Source organism: Mauremys reevesii, linkage group 9 (assembly GCF_016161935.1).
Source record: "Mauremys reevesii isolate NIE-2019 linkage group 9, ASM1616193v1, whole genome shotgun sequence".
NCBI classification, from domain to species: Eukaryota; Metazoa; Chordata; order Testudines; family Geoemydidae; genus Mauremys; species Mauremys reevesii.
In genome coordinates this window covers 41,803,713-41,816,213 of record NC_052631.1, presented here as the reverse complement: position 1 = coordinate 41,816,213, position 12,501 = coordinate 41,803,713, and the positions used below count along the sequence as shown (strand labels likewise).

General features: G+C 43.3%; 1 long non-coding RNA gene across 1 annotated transcript; it reads left to right on the top strand.

The window, feature by feature from the left end:
- The first annotated feature begins 5,785 nt into the window (after positions 1–5,785).
- On the top strand, positions 5,786–10,640 carry LOC120371249. Its single transcript, XR_005584228.1, has 3 exons — positions 5,786–5,863; positions 8,581–8,630; positions 10,577–10,640. It is a non-coding gene; the product is annotated as an uncharacterized LOC120371249 (long non-coding RNA).
- The last annotated feature ends 1,861 nt before the right edge of the window (positions 10,641–12,501 follow it).

Below are 12,501 nucleotides of genomic sequence, written 5' to 3'. Positions count from 1 at the left end.
TAGGTCCTTCAGCCCACAGCCAGCAGACCAGAAAGGATGGAAGTTTCAGGGGAGCTGTTGCTGCTTCTCCACTGTGAAAGTTCAGTGCCATGATGGACCTGTCATGCAATCCCTGTGGGCCTGGCTTCTCTGAATAGTTCCACACTCCATGAGAAGGGGGGCGGCCACACAAGCATGAATATGCAGAGGTCACTCGGAAGAACCATCTTCACTTCACAGCACCTTTGATAGATGTGTGCTCGTGCCATGTGTTGAAAGACTGGCTTAGCCCAGACATTTTTTTCACCTCCCAGAGCTGCACTGCATTTGATTTATGGTAAATTCCCAGCACACCTCCCATTGCCAATTTGTCCAGGGGCTCATGAGGTGCAACCCATATCAGAGCACCATGTTTTGTTGCACACAAGTGCTCTCTTCCCCCTTTCCTTCTCCCTCCCCCCCCCCCTCCCTCCCCCAAACTTGCTGCTGCTTCAGCCCAGGATATTAATCACTTAACTCTTAATATAGCCTTTTCCAGCAAGCACCCACAGTATGCAGGTCTCTGCCGTAAAGTGGTGACTTTCTGTTGCCTTTTCACTATTGCCATCTTGGGTTATAGCGATTAAAAATGTTGCTCAATTCTGTGAAGCTTGCGAAGGTGACTAGAAAGCAGGAACATGGCCTCCTGGGAATTAAACCCAAACAGGAGGCTGGGGTGGAAGGAAGATTTGCTCTCATTTGATATTGGGTTGGTTTATTGTTTGCTGTTCCACCCTTGATAGCTGCAGCAAGGCTGTTAGAACTTTGAATCCTGCCTCCCTGGGGCTTAAGCTACTATCTTATGGGAAATTAATGTATCAAAACTAATGTCACCCAGCAAGTGAGACAGACACACAAAACTGCTTTCACCATGTTGTGTGATCTCAGAGCTGAAAAATGACCCTCATTCACAAACAAGCCCTATACGGAAAAGGGAGCTCTTTGGATAGACAAGACTTATTTAGTTGCTGGCGGAGGCTTGGAATATGACTGTAGGATGGGCTGGGGCAAGCCCCCCCTTGTGCTAGATGTATGGTATAAAGTGTGACCAAGATCCATGTCTCAGTGTCTCTGATGACTGTATAATCTCTACCACATATTCCTCACTGTTGGGCTCTGCTCACTGACAAAGGGCTCAGGGTCAGAGAGACACACTGGCTTCAGTGGAAAATACAGGCACTCAGCCCCTCTCAGGATCAAGCATAGACCTTCCGCTTCACAGCCATGGAGCTTTAACCTCAATCCCTCTGGGAGAAATTGCACCTTCCATCCAGCACAGAGTCTGGAACTGCGCCCAGCTCCTGGCAGGCATAATAGGGGGGTCTCACTCAGCCAGTTCCCCAGAATTCCTAATGTGGGACAGACATTTCTCCAGACAGCTGATAGGTCCATTTAGCCCATAGTACCAGAGGGTATCTAGAAGCAAGTCTCAAATACAGTGCCACAGGCACACACCCCGTAGTAGGGTTGCTATTTGAAAAATATTCATTTCTGTCACAGTAGCACCCAGAGCTGGGTGCAACATTGCTCAAGATGCTCTACAAACAATGAGGAAGGGACTCCTTCTACTCTGAAGAGCTTACAATTTGCAAGCTTTTTGGAAAATAGAGTGCATGGGCTGGCTGAATCCTGCTCTCTGTGCTGCTGTGTAAGGCGGGGAGAGGGCCTAGGGAAGCTGTGACTGAATACAGGATAGTCTAGAAAGCCAACTACTTTCTAGTCAGAAGAGGGACGGGTGTTAAGAATCTGGAGAAGCGCTACATCTAGTCCCTAAAAACTGGATTATAACCTGGGCGGCTTGTTTTCTGGGTATTACAAACCTGCTGTTGTTGCTCTCTCTTGTTGTAATCAATGCACCTCAAGAATAAAGCCCATCAGTGAGCAAAGGACTGCTTGTCTGGTGCTGATCTACCCCACCAGCTTGCAACTGCTTCTTCTCCAAAGCACCAGTCCATACTGCTGCATGAGTCAGCCAACCATGTGCTGCCGCTTTCCTACAGGGTCACATCTAGCCCTCCATCTGGTTCTCAGTAAATACTAGCCACGCTTGCACTTTGCTCCTGCTCAGAGGTGCTGCAAAGTACATTACCTATGTGTTCCTGCTGGCCACGATGCAGGAAACCTGCCCTGGTCAGGAGGGCAGCTTTTGCAGAGGACACTCGGGGCTCTGGTTGTGCAGTCAGAAGCCCATACCATGACAGCCGAGTGCAAGCCAGGACATAGGGGGACCCTGTGTGGGGACGGCAAGCAGCACGGGCTGTGTCATTCAGTTTGGGAGTCTGAGAGCTCCAGCGTCTCAGTCTGCATGCAGAAAGATTTTGCTGGAACGAATGTGAAGCGCAATCACGTAAAAGCACTAACGCAACAACATGTCTGCTCCCCTTAGATGGGCAGGGAAGGATTTTACCCATAATGCCAGAAGAGGAGTGAGCAGGAGCATGCAGGCTCCCATAAACATCCACGTTTTAGGTGCCGTTTAGCTGTTGCTACTACCCAACAGAGGGGGTAGACTAACCTTGTCCACGAGGAGTTACATTAGGAATGGACAAGTCTGTCAGCCACGGGAAAGTCTTCGAAAGAGAAAGCAGAAGAAAAGTTGAATGGCCAGAAAAGATATGAAGCCTTTTGATGGATGGGGGAATGGCTTCAGGCAGTAAAGTTGGGTAGGCAAAGCCCAGTCACCAGCTAGCATAGATAAGCATAGCTCCATTGACTTCAGCAGCGCGACGCCAGTTTCTACCGGCTGAGATTCTGGCCTGCATTTTTTAAAACAATCTGAATGTTTTGTAATACAGGCTGAAAAGCCTACCATGCCAATGCCCATGCAGCAACTGGGGTCACTGCAGAGACCACATGATTGCTGATGGAAGTTAAATAATTCCATAGAACTCACCTGTGAACAAAAAGAGGAGTTCATTCGTACACTTCCTCTGCATCTATTGCCCATGCAGCTTTCCAAAGCTTGGTGGTGCAGCATAAAACTTTAATTGCTTTAAATTAGTTTTCTCTGTATTGCACAGTCCTTGCTGAATCAGCAGGTTATAAGCAGAGCCAATTCTGGTTACCTTCCCCACCACAAAGGCTCAGAACATTTACAAATGAATCAAGCCCTTAGAAGTTAGCATCCATGTCTCTGTACCTAGCTTTGCTCAAAGCAAGTTAACTGCCTTATAGCTGATCCTCCACCCACACTCCCTACTCTGCTGCTGTTCCATTAACATTCCTTGAAATGTACATGAGATGCCCAAGGCTGATGCCTATACTCTTAAATTCGACAAATATCTCAGGCAATATTCAGTAGCTTCAAGGGACATTGCAAGAGCAGATGGTCAGGTGAGGGAGGAGATTAATATATCCATTCTCATTTGCTTTTTTGAAAGCTTTGCTGTACTTTTAATATAAACAGTAATGATGCAAAAACATACGAAAAGAGATAGATAGCTAGACACATGGCAATAAAATGTAAACAGCCAAATTGTAAGAGAAACAAATAGAGCATATAAGAAAAATACATGAATCAATCACACATCACCCTTTAAAGGCCTAATCCTGCATTCTTTGCACACATCAAATTTGACTGAGATAAACAATTCTAGCAACCCAGCACTTCTGGGAACCCTAGAATAATAAGCCAGCGTACACATGTGCAATAGGGAAAATATTGTTTAGTTAGGAGAGATTTTGTTTCAAGCTTATGGATATTATTAGAATCACCTGTGGAAAAATAAAACTATTTTTAAGATTCTGAAACTTGTTTCCTGGGAGTTCCCCTCTCCTCCTTCCCCCAGCAGTGGCTCATGCTACTTAGACTGGGAGGGCTTGAATTTTCAGAAAATAGTAAAATGGATTATCATGGAAAATCCACCACTTTTTTCTCCTCCAATGCTATTTGAACCATCAATTCTTATTTATGTTTCTCCCCAGCTCTAAAATTAGACCTAATTTTGCATCTGGCACCTCCCGGTGGTAAAGTATGGTATGGTATGTACAGACTGTAAAGGAGACCTTGCATTCCTTTGAGCAGAGATAGCAAAGAAGCAATCCTTTCTATAGCATGTCTGTACATGACCCAAACCAAAATAGAATCAGCAGGCAACTGGCAGCTTCACACCAGATGAATCTCAGAAAGTTTGAATGTGAATCAAGCTGGCAAGAACCACCACCAAAATGCTTGTTTGTCCTCAGTCAATAGAGACTGCACAGCTCTCCAGGTCACAGCTAAGGTGCAATGTCATAGCAGTGTCTGGGAGGCAGCATTTGTTCCCAGCCCTTCTGGGCACACTCTAAGGGACAGATTTTCACAAGTGTGTAGCATTCACAATCAGGGCCAGGTTTTCAGAAAGGTGCAGCATTCAGGCTGTATTTTGGGTGTTGGGCAATTTTGGAAATCTGTCTACAGTTGTGGGTGCTGGGCACTTGAAAGTCTGGCTCTGATCTCTTCTGAGTCAAAATCTGAATGCCTGACCCATTAGGAATCATACCCCTCGGCTCTCACATAGAAAAAGTGTGTGTGTGTGTGTGTGTGTGTGTGTGTGTGTGTGTGTGTGTGTGTGTGTGTGTGTGTGTGTGTGTGTGTGTGTGTGTGTGTGTGAGAACGAGAGTACACACACAGAGGTCTGTGTCACTTCCCACCCCCACTTCCTGACATAATAGAAAGTCCTTCACAAGGTACTGAATCTGCACATGGGGTGGTGGTGGGGAAAGGAAATATGTAGCTAGAGATGGATAGGACCCAGATTTTCTATTTCACAGGAAATTATGATTTTGAAAATATTTCCAAAGGAAAAGAATTTTTGTAATTTCCTGCACTTTTTAAAAATTTTCAAACACAATTTAAAAATAATCTTTTTGCACCAATTGAAACGCCTCTTTTCAATAAAGCTGAAACATTTCATTCCGATTTCAACCTTTTTCAACTCTGAAAAATTGTTTCTTCCCTAAAAACAAGTAATGTTGTTTTGAAGGGTCATTTCGAAAAGAAAAATCAAACCATTCCATTCTGAAAATGCTGAACCATCATCTGAATGCTTTGTTTATTTTTCCCCCTAAATGAAATTGTCACAATTGACATGTTTTTCTCAACTGTTCAGTTTAGACAAAAAATGGCATTTTCTGTCAAAAACATGTTTCGACAAAATTATGGGCATCATTTATTCCCCAAAGGTAATACAGCCCCAAGACCTTCTGACCGGAGATCTTCTGCAGCTGGGCACCCCCTTAGGCTTCTCTGTGGGCAGTCATCACTTAATGCTGATGGACTAAGCTCAGCCCTCATGTAAGCAGGCACAATTCTGCCTGAGTTTGGCCCAATGACTTGCTTCCTTTCAGACCTTGTCTATGCTTTCAGTTTTGTTGGGATAGTTATACAGCAAAACCCTTCTAGTGCTGATGCAAATGAAACAGGCAGACAAAATGCTTCTGCAAGTACAGCTGATTCCAGTTTGGCAAGACCATTCCTTCTTGCAGAATTCCTTACTAATATATTTACAAGAGAAGGGAACTAAGGCCTTAACATGGCCACTTCTTAATCTCACCACTACATTGTTTTAGGAACCTACAGATCAGCTCTATCACAGAGCATGTTATTGCACCAGTATGGCTGGATCTCCAGCTCTCTGCAGAGCTCTTCTGCTAATAGGCTGGGTTGGCAGGAGTAAGAACTGAAAAAACTGCTAAGATCTACTGACACACAGCTGCAAGTGTGGATTGTAATTCAACTAGGATATTAAAGACCCTCTGTGTGTCACTCTGCTCAGCAAGAACCAGGGTCAGAGATGGGGAGACTTCGCAGGGAACGCTAGTAACAGCTGGGCAATTCATGTTCTATACACAAGCCTTCTTCCAGGTATTGCTGGCTGCAAAAAGAGCTGGGCTTAAATTTTGTAGGAGTCCCTCTATATTTTGTAGGAGTCCCAATAGCTTGATCCCCCACCCAGAGACCTTGGAAACTATGTACCAGCCTGAGCACCCTTGATGGCAAACCTGCCCCACTCGCAAGCACTGAGTCCAGGGGGTTAAAATAGAGATAGTGTTATTGGGGGAAAATGAGGGACAATAGCATGGACTGGGAAAGCTAGCAGTTAATAAGATTCCCACCCCTTTACAGTCACAACCTCAGCCCTCCGCAGGCTGATACGTTCTAGCCACTTCCCTCTCCCCAGTTCCTCACTCACAGTTTGTAGTCCTGGGTGGGTGGAGGCCCAAGGATTCTGGCAGGTAGGTCGGTGCTGACTGGGATGCGCTGGGGGCCTCTACCTCCTGACCCAGCTGCAGTGATTTCAGGTTTGATTGCTGGCTGGGGAGGCCCATGCCCAAGGTTCTTAGGAGGGCTGCTGCTCTCTTTGGCTTTAGCCCTCGCCATCTCAGCTCTGGGGCTGTCCATAAATTACATAATACATTTGCTGGCGATTTTCAAGACGCACCACCTCTTGTAACAATGAAACAAACATGCAAAACTGAGGAGTCGCCCATTCCCTCATGCATTAAATAATTTATGGACAGCCCCTCTGCACTACCCATCCCCTCAAAGCCCACTCAGCTTTGCACACACCCACACATACACACCACCGTTTTGTAGCTGTCTCAGCTCTTTAGAGAGGGGTCAGTGGTACCTAAGACCCTAACAGAGTCCTTACCCTGGGAGAGGTTCCTAGCAGTAGGTAGGAGTGTCCCCCCCACATCCCTGTCTTACCTAATTGTGCCTGATTGTGATCTTGGTCAGGGTGACTCCAGCACATTTGGTGTCAATCTCTTGTCCCTTCACTTCCCAACAGGGACAACAGCACTTGATTGCCCCCACACTCAAAAACTGAACTGTATGTTAACCAAGATGCCCCAAGCTGTCACATAACTGAAATACACACGAGGCCTGGCCCATTCAGCCATTTTCCTACACTAAGCAACAGAGGCCCTATATGGCCCTATCAGCCGCACAACAATTATTTTTGTGCCCAAGCCCCAAATATCAACTTTGCAACCCCCCAGCCTTAAATTAATCCTGTGTTCCATCCCCAAATCAATTAATGTTCTGCTTCCCCAGCCTCATATCACTCCCACTCCACATCTTGTCCCTAGAGCATCTCTGGTCCTCTGGCAATAATGGAGGTTCTTCATTCCCTCTTGCCCAGGTCTGGGGGGGGGGGGAGGGCCATTTCCAGGGGCCTTTCATCCACCCCCATCTTCCAGGTGTGGCTGGAAGACTGATCTAGTGGCTCCTCCCCTCTCCCCCAAGCCTTGGGGGGCGGCAAGGAAAGAGGGAGGGAAGAGACAAACCATTTTTTCCACCAGGAGGAAGAAGAGAACAAAATCCTCTCAGCTTCTGAGCTCTTTCCACCCTCTCCTCCCCCCGCTATAAAAATATGGTATGGGCTGCACCTGCTACTGAAGCCTGCTACTTGGCTCCTGAGGGGAGAGAAAGGGAGGGGAGGGGAGCTCTTACTGCCACCTCTCTGCAGCTCTGGGGATCTGTGGGTGAGGAGGGGGTGGGTTGGCAAAGACTGGGTAGGCCAGGACTAGGGCAACATGCTTTGTCCCAGCTCTTCCATCCCCCAGGAGTTCAAGGAGGGGACATAATATGTCCAGGACCTGTATTTAGATCCCCTGGTCTCCCTTCTACAGGGAAGGTCCCTGAGGTAGATAACGACTGCAGGAATCCTGTCAGTGCAGCCCTATGGAAAGGGAAGAGACTGCAGCATGCAGACGGGGGGCCTCTGTACAGATGGCCCTGGAGATCTATGGAGTTTAACTGCTGGCACCTGTTCTGCAGGGCTATAAAAGCACAGCTAATGGAACAACTGGGGAGAAGTTTTCACAAACAGCCCATTCCTTTTCCTCTTGAAGCTTTGCCTTCAGTTTTTACCCACACCTGACTCAGCCAGCACTGTGTCAGGTCTGGGTAAAATGGTACTGGATAAATGAGACTTTACCTGAGTGAGGAAGGACTAAGGAATGAGTAAGTAAATAAAGGCTTGGCCCTTCCTAAACCAGAGATGAGCCCAACCTGTGGAGTTTGGATGTAGATAGGAATTTAGCACACACTCACTCACAGTTCAGGGGGTTCTGATGCGGGTTTTTGGTTCAGTCCATGATAGACAAGGCCAGATCCCCAAAGGCTCAGTGTCCACAAGTGAGGCCAATTTCCAGTGCTCAGAACACAGCAGATCCCACTATGACACTTATGGCCAATTTTTTCAGAAGAGTGCAGCAGTCAAGGTGTCCCCTGCCTGCTGAGCTTCTTTAAAAATCTGGCCAATACTGACCATTAGCAAAATTGAGTTCCAGAGCTGGTTTGAATTTTTAACACTCCCCATCCTCAAAATTCAGGGGATTTGGGATTTCGATCTGGTAATCAGTGCAGATTCATTCTTCACAAAACCCTACTCTCTTTCAAATGGATTTATTAACTGCTCTTAAATAAATGGAGCTTTGCACTGAGATGTCAGAGACAAAGAGCCTCTTAGTGAGACCAGCAGCATAGCGAGTTATGGCGGGTGAGAGCACAGGATTGTTTCCATTTACGGTCACCACCTTTCACAGACACACTTGTTTATTGATATGTTTCAGTGGCTGATCAATCAGTGAGAACAGAAGATCAAAATATTACCATGAACTAGGTAAGGTTCCTACGATTTGTGCTCAATTTACAGATCGATCTGATCGAAACAACTCCAAATAGCCCAGGTGGAGAGTTTCAAAGCAACCTACAGGATTTATAGATTGATAGATTCCAAGGCCAGAAGGGACCATTATGATCACGTAGTGATTGATCTCCTGTACAACACCAGCCATAGAACTTCCCCAAAGACATCTTAAAGTTAATGGAAGATGTGTCCAAAGTTCCTAGATTGCTTTAAAATCTTAACCTAGGATGTTTAAAGTCTGGATGCAGATCCTAATTTTCTTCAGATTGGGCTCATCTGTAGTACTGAGAGTGACTTGCAGTAAAACATCACTGTATGGCAATTACATTTATATGACCATAATATCTGCAAAAATATACTGTGGCCTGACCTAAATTGCTAAATAACAGTAATCTATTATAACTATATTTGACATGAGATACAGGATGCTAGTTAACACCTGCTTTATATTTATATTATGTCACACTGCAACAGCTGCAGTATGCTTCACGCATCTGAGATGGCTTGGAAGGTAAATATAGCAAGTATAATAAAACATATGATGTCTGGGCTGCTAGGACAAACATTTGATACATCCGCTATGCTTCAAGAGGAAAATGCCATGTGCAGAAGAAGTTGACATGCTCAGATTTTAATAAATAGTAGCAGCCTGCCTATATCAGCTTCATTGTGAGGATACAAAAACATTTCCTCTTATACATGCTTTCTTCCAAAGGGCTGCATCTAACTTTTTCTTAAAGACTAGTACATTTTATTTGCTAGAGCAAAACAAAGTCCTGAAATCACACCAAGATTATCTCCTGGACACACTAACAAGCAAACTCCGGCCAAGTTTATTTTAATGAAATGATTGCAACATCAACAAAACAGCTGAGTTAAGCCAAATTTTAGCCTGAAGAAAAATTTTATAGACAACTTTCGTGGGTGGTGTTTCTATATGGATTGTGAGTTATGACTAATTGTCAGAGTACATAGAGCTTGTGTACAGGTACCTTTTTGTATTTTAAAATCTAAAGAAGGGGGGGACTCACAGACATGGAGAATACAACTGTAGTTTTACTGTTTTATTTAGTGTTCTCAAGAAAAGCAGTGTGATCTAGTGGATAGTGCACTTGATTGGGACCCAGGAGACCTAGATTCTATTCCTAGATCTACCACTCATCTGCTCTATGACCTTGGACATAACACTTCACTTCTCTGCACCTCTTTTCTCTCTCCCACCTTTCATCTGTCTTATTGATTGTAAACTCTTTGGACCAAGGACTGTCTCTCACTATGTGTTTGTTCGGTGCCCAGCACATTGTGGCAGTCTTTAATAGAAATAATAATTAATTATTCAATACATGTTATAGATGGAAAATACCTACAATCTCATTCATTCTGCTTCCCTGTCAGGGCAGAATAGAGAAGACTATCTGAAATAATCTTACATTTGAAAAAAAAACGCATAATTTTTCATTCCTGTGTTTTTAATTTATTGTCTGACTGGTAATTTTCTCTCTCTCCTTCATAATTTTGAATTCAGTGTAAAGGTAAAAATCACCAAAGTAATTCCTGTGCTTAGAAATCATCATCATGAGAGTTATTTTCAAGGGCACTTGTATATATTTCAAGACAATTAAGAGCAACTGTGAACAGAGGTAAGGATCCAATCCTGTTCCTCTGTGGTCAGATTCTGCCACTCACCCTTAATCACACTTGACTCCATATGTAATCCCACTGAATTCAGTAGGACTGATCATGTGGTAAAATATTATTCATTGTAAGCAAGGGTTTCATAATCTGGGCCATTGGCACTAATGGCAAATCTCCCATTGATTTCAATGGGAAAAGAAACAGACCCTTCCAATGGAACAGGCTCTTACTTAAGTGTAGCAGCAACAGTGGTGATGGGTGAAGTATATAATTTTTATTGACAGATGGTGGTACAGGAGAAAGGAAGATGAAAAATTAAAAAGGAGAATGTGAGAACTGAACAAAGACATCCAAAAAACAGCTGCTAGATCTACAGCCTCAGTGTAGGAATGGCTGAGCCTCAACGAGAGTATGGTCAAGTGCCAAATGCTCCCATGTCAAAGCTTAATAATATTGTCTGTTGGCTTTTCTCATAGTGCTATTGCTTGTATGATGAATTACAGGCAGCAAATGTAATGATAGAATGTATATGACTACCTCGATAATGAGAAAATGCAGGTATAGTGGGCATATGAACAAACTTCCTAAAATCTAATTCTAAAATAGCTGTAGTTTTAGTGCTCGTCTACATGGGGACACTAAGGAAAATTAATCCAAATTAACTAAAGGTATGACTTTAAAGTAGATTAATTAAATTTGCATTAAACTTGAGTGTATCCTCTCATTCAGAAGTAAAATGGCCTTAATTCAGTTTAGCTTAAATCACTTTGGAAGTGAATTATACAAATCTGTACAAATATGGACAAATTAACTACAGTATTTCCAGCTATTTGATAGAAGATTGATTTTTATCCCTGAGTATAGGTGACTACCATTGGGCAAAAAAAAATTGTACAAAAAAACTTTTTTCCACCAAAAATTTGGATTTAGATTAATCAAAACATTATGAGAATTTTTGTTAAAATTGCCAAATTGTTTCAGTAAGAACAAAGAACAAAATTCTGAGTCAAGATACTTCATTTTGACATTTTCTAAATTAAACATTTCAACTTTTCAATTGAAAGTTATTTTTTGTTGTAAATGTAAAAAAAAAAGCCTTGAAAATTAAACAAAATTTTGGGTAAACAAAACATTTCATTTGACCTCCAAACTAATTTGTTGCAACTTATTCATTTCTCTCTCTCACACACACACACACACACACGCACAGAAATGTTTTCATTTCAGGTCAACCCAAAACACACACACACACACACATTTCTGCCACCAAACCAAACAAATGGGTTATTTGCACAACTCTACCAGTGACCATATAAACTATGAAAACAAAACTCAAGTTATTTGTACTAATTCCCAATATTAAAATAACATGTTTATAAAGGAAGCTTGGATTTTATTTATCTTTTAGTCTCTCAAAAATGCATAGTGAATGTACTACTCACGTATGTTGGATTGAAATCCCTAGGAACAGAATTCCTTTTTATCTACAGAACAGGCACAACCCAGATCTGGAAGGGTTAGAGGGTTAGAAGGGTTAGAGGGTAAAATCAGCCTCAATGCCTATTCAATACTTGTCTGTCTGCTGAGACTTCAGACAAGGGCACCGTCTGGGGTTACAGTGGTCTTGTGACATGGAACCTTGTCTTTTGGTCTAAGAGTGCCAACTCATTCGGTAGGCCATGTAATCCAATGGATGGGGTCAGGAGAACTGTGTTTTATTCCAACCTGTGCCACTGGTCTTCTGCCTCAGTTGCCCTATCTGTAAAATGATCTCCAGACAACAAGCTAAGCATTTACCCAGGCTACTGAAGAACATTCAGTAACAACTTTCACTCACTGCTATTCTCAACCTGTTTTAGAACTGGACCTGGTTCTCTGCTCACACCAGTGACGCTCCGTTGACTTCAGTGAAGTTACTCCCGATTTTAGGAGAATCGGTCTCAGAATTCAACTTGTCCCTCATGAATTAAACTTCACAATATTTGGTATAGATTCAGTGAAGAAGACCTCTAGGGCCAGATTCTGCTCTGATTTACACCAGAATAAATCCAGAAAAACCCCATTTGAATTAACGACATAATTCTAGATTTACACTGGTATCAATGAGATAAAAATCTGGTCCCTTTTGGATAATATACAATTTTCACTGAATGTTTTTATCATTTACTGTCTTGTCTAGTGTGTTTGTTTGTACTTCAGATTTCTACAT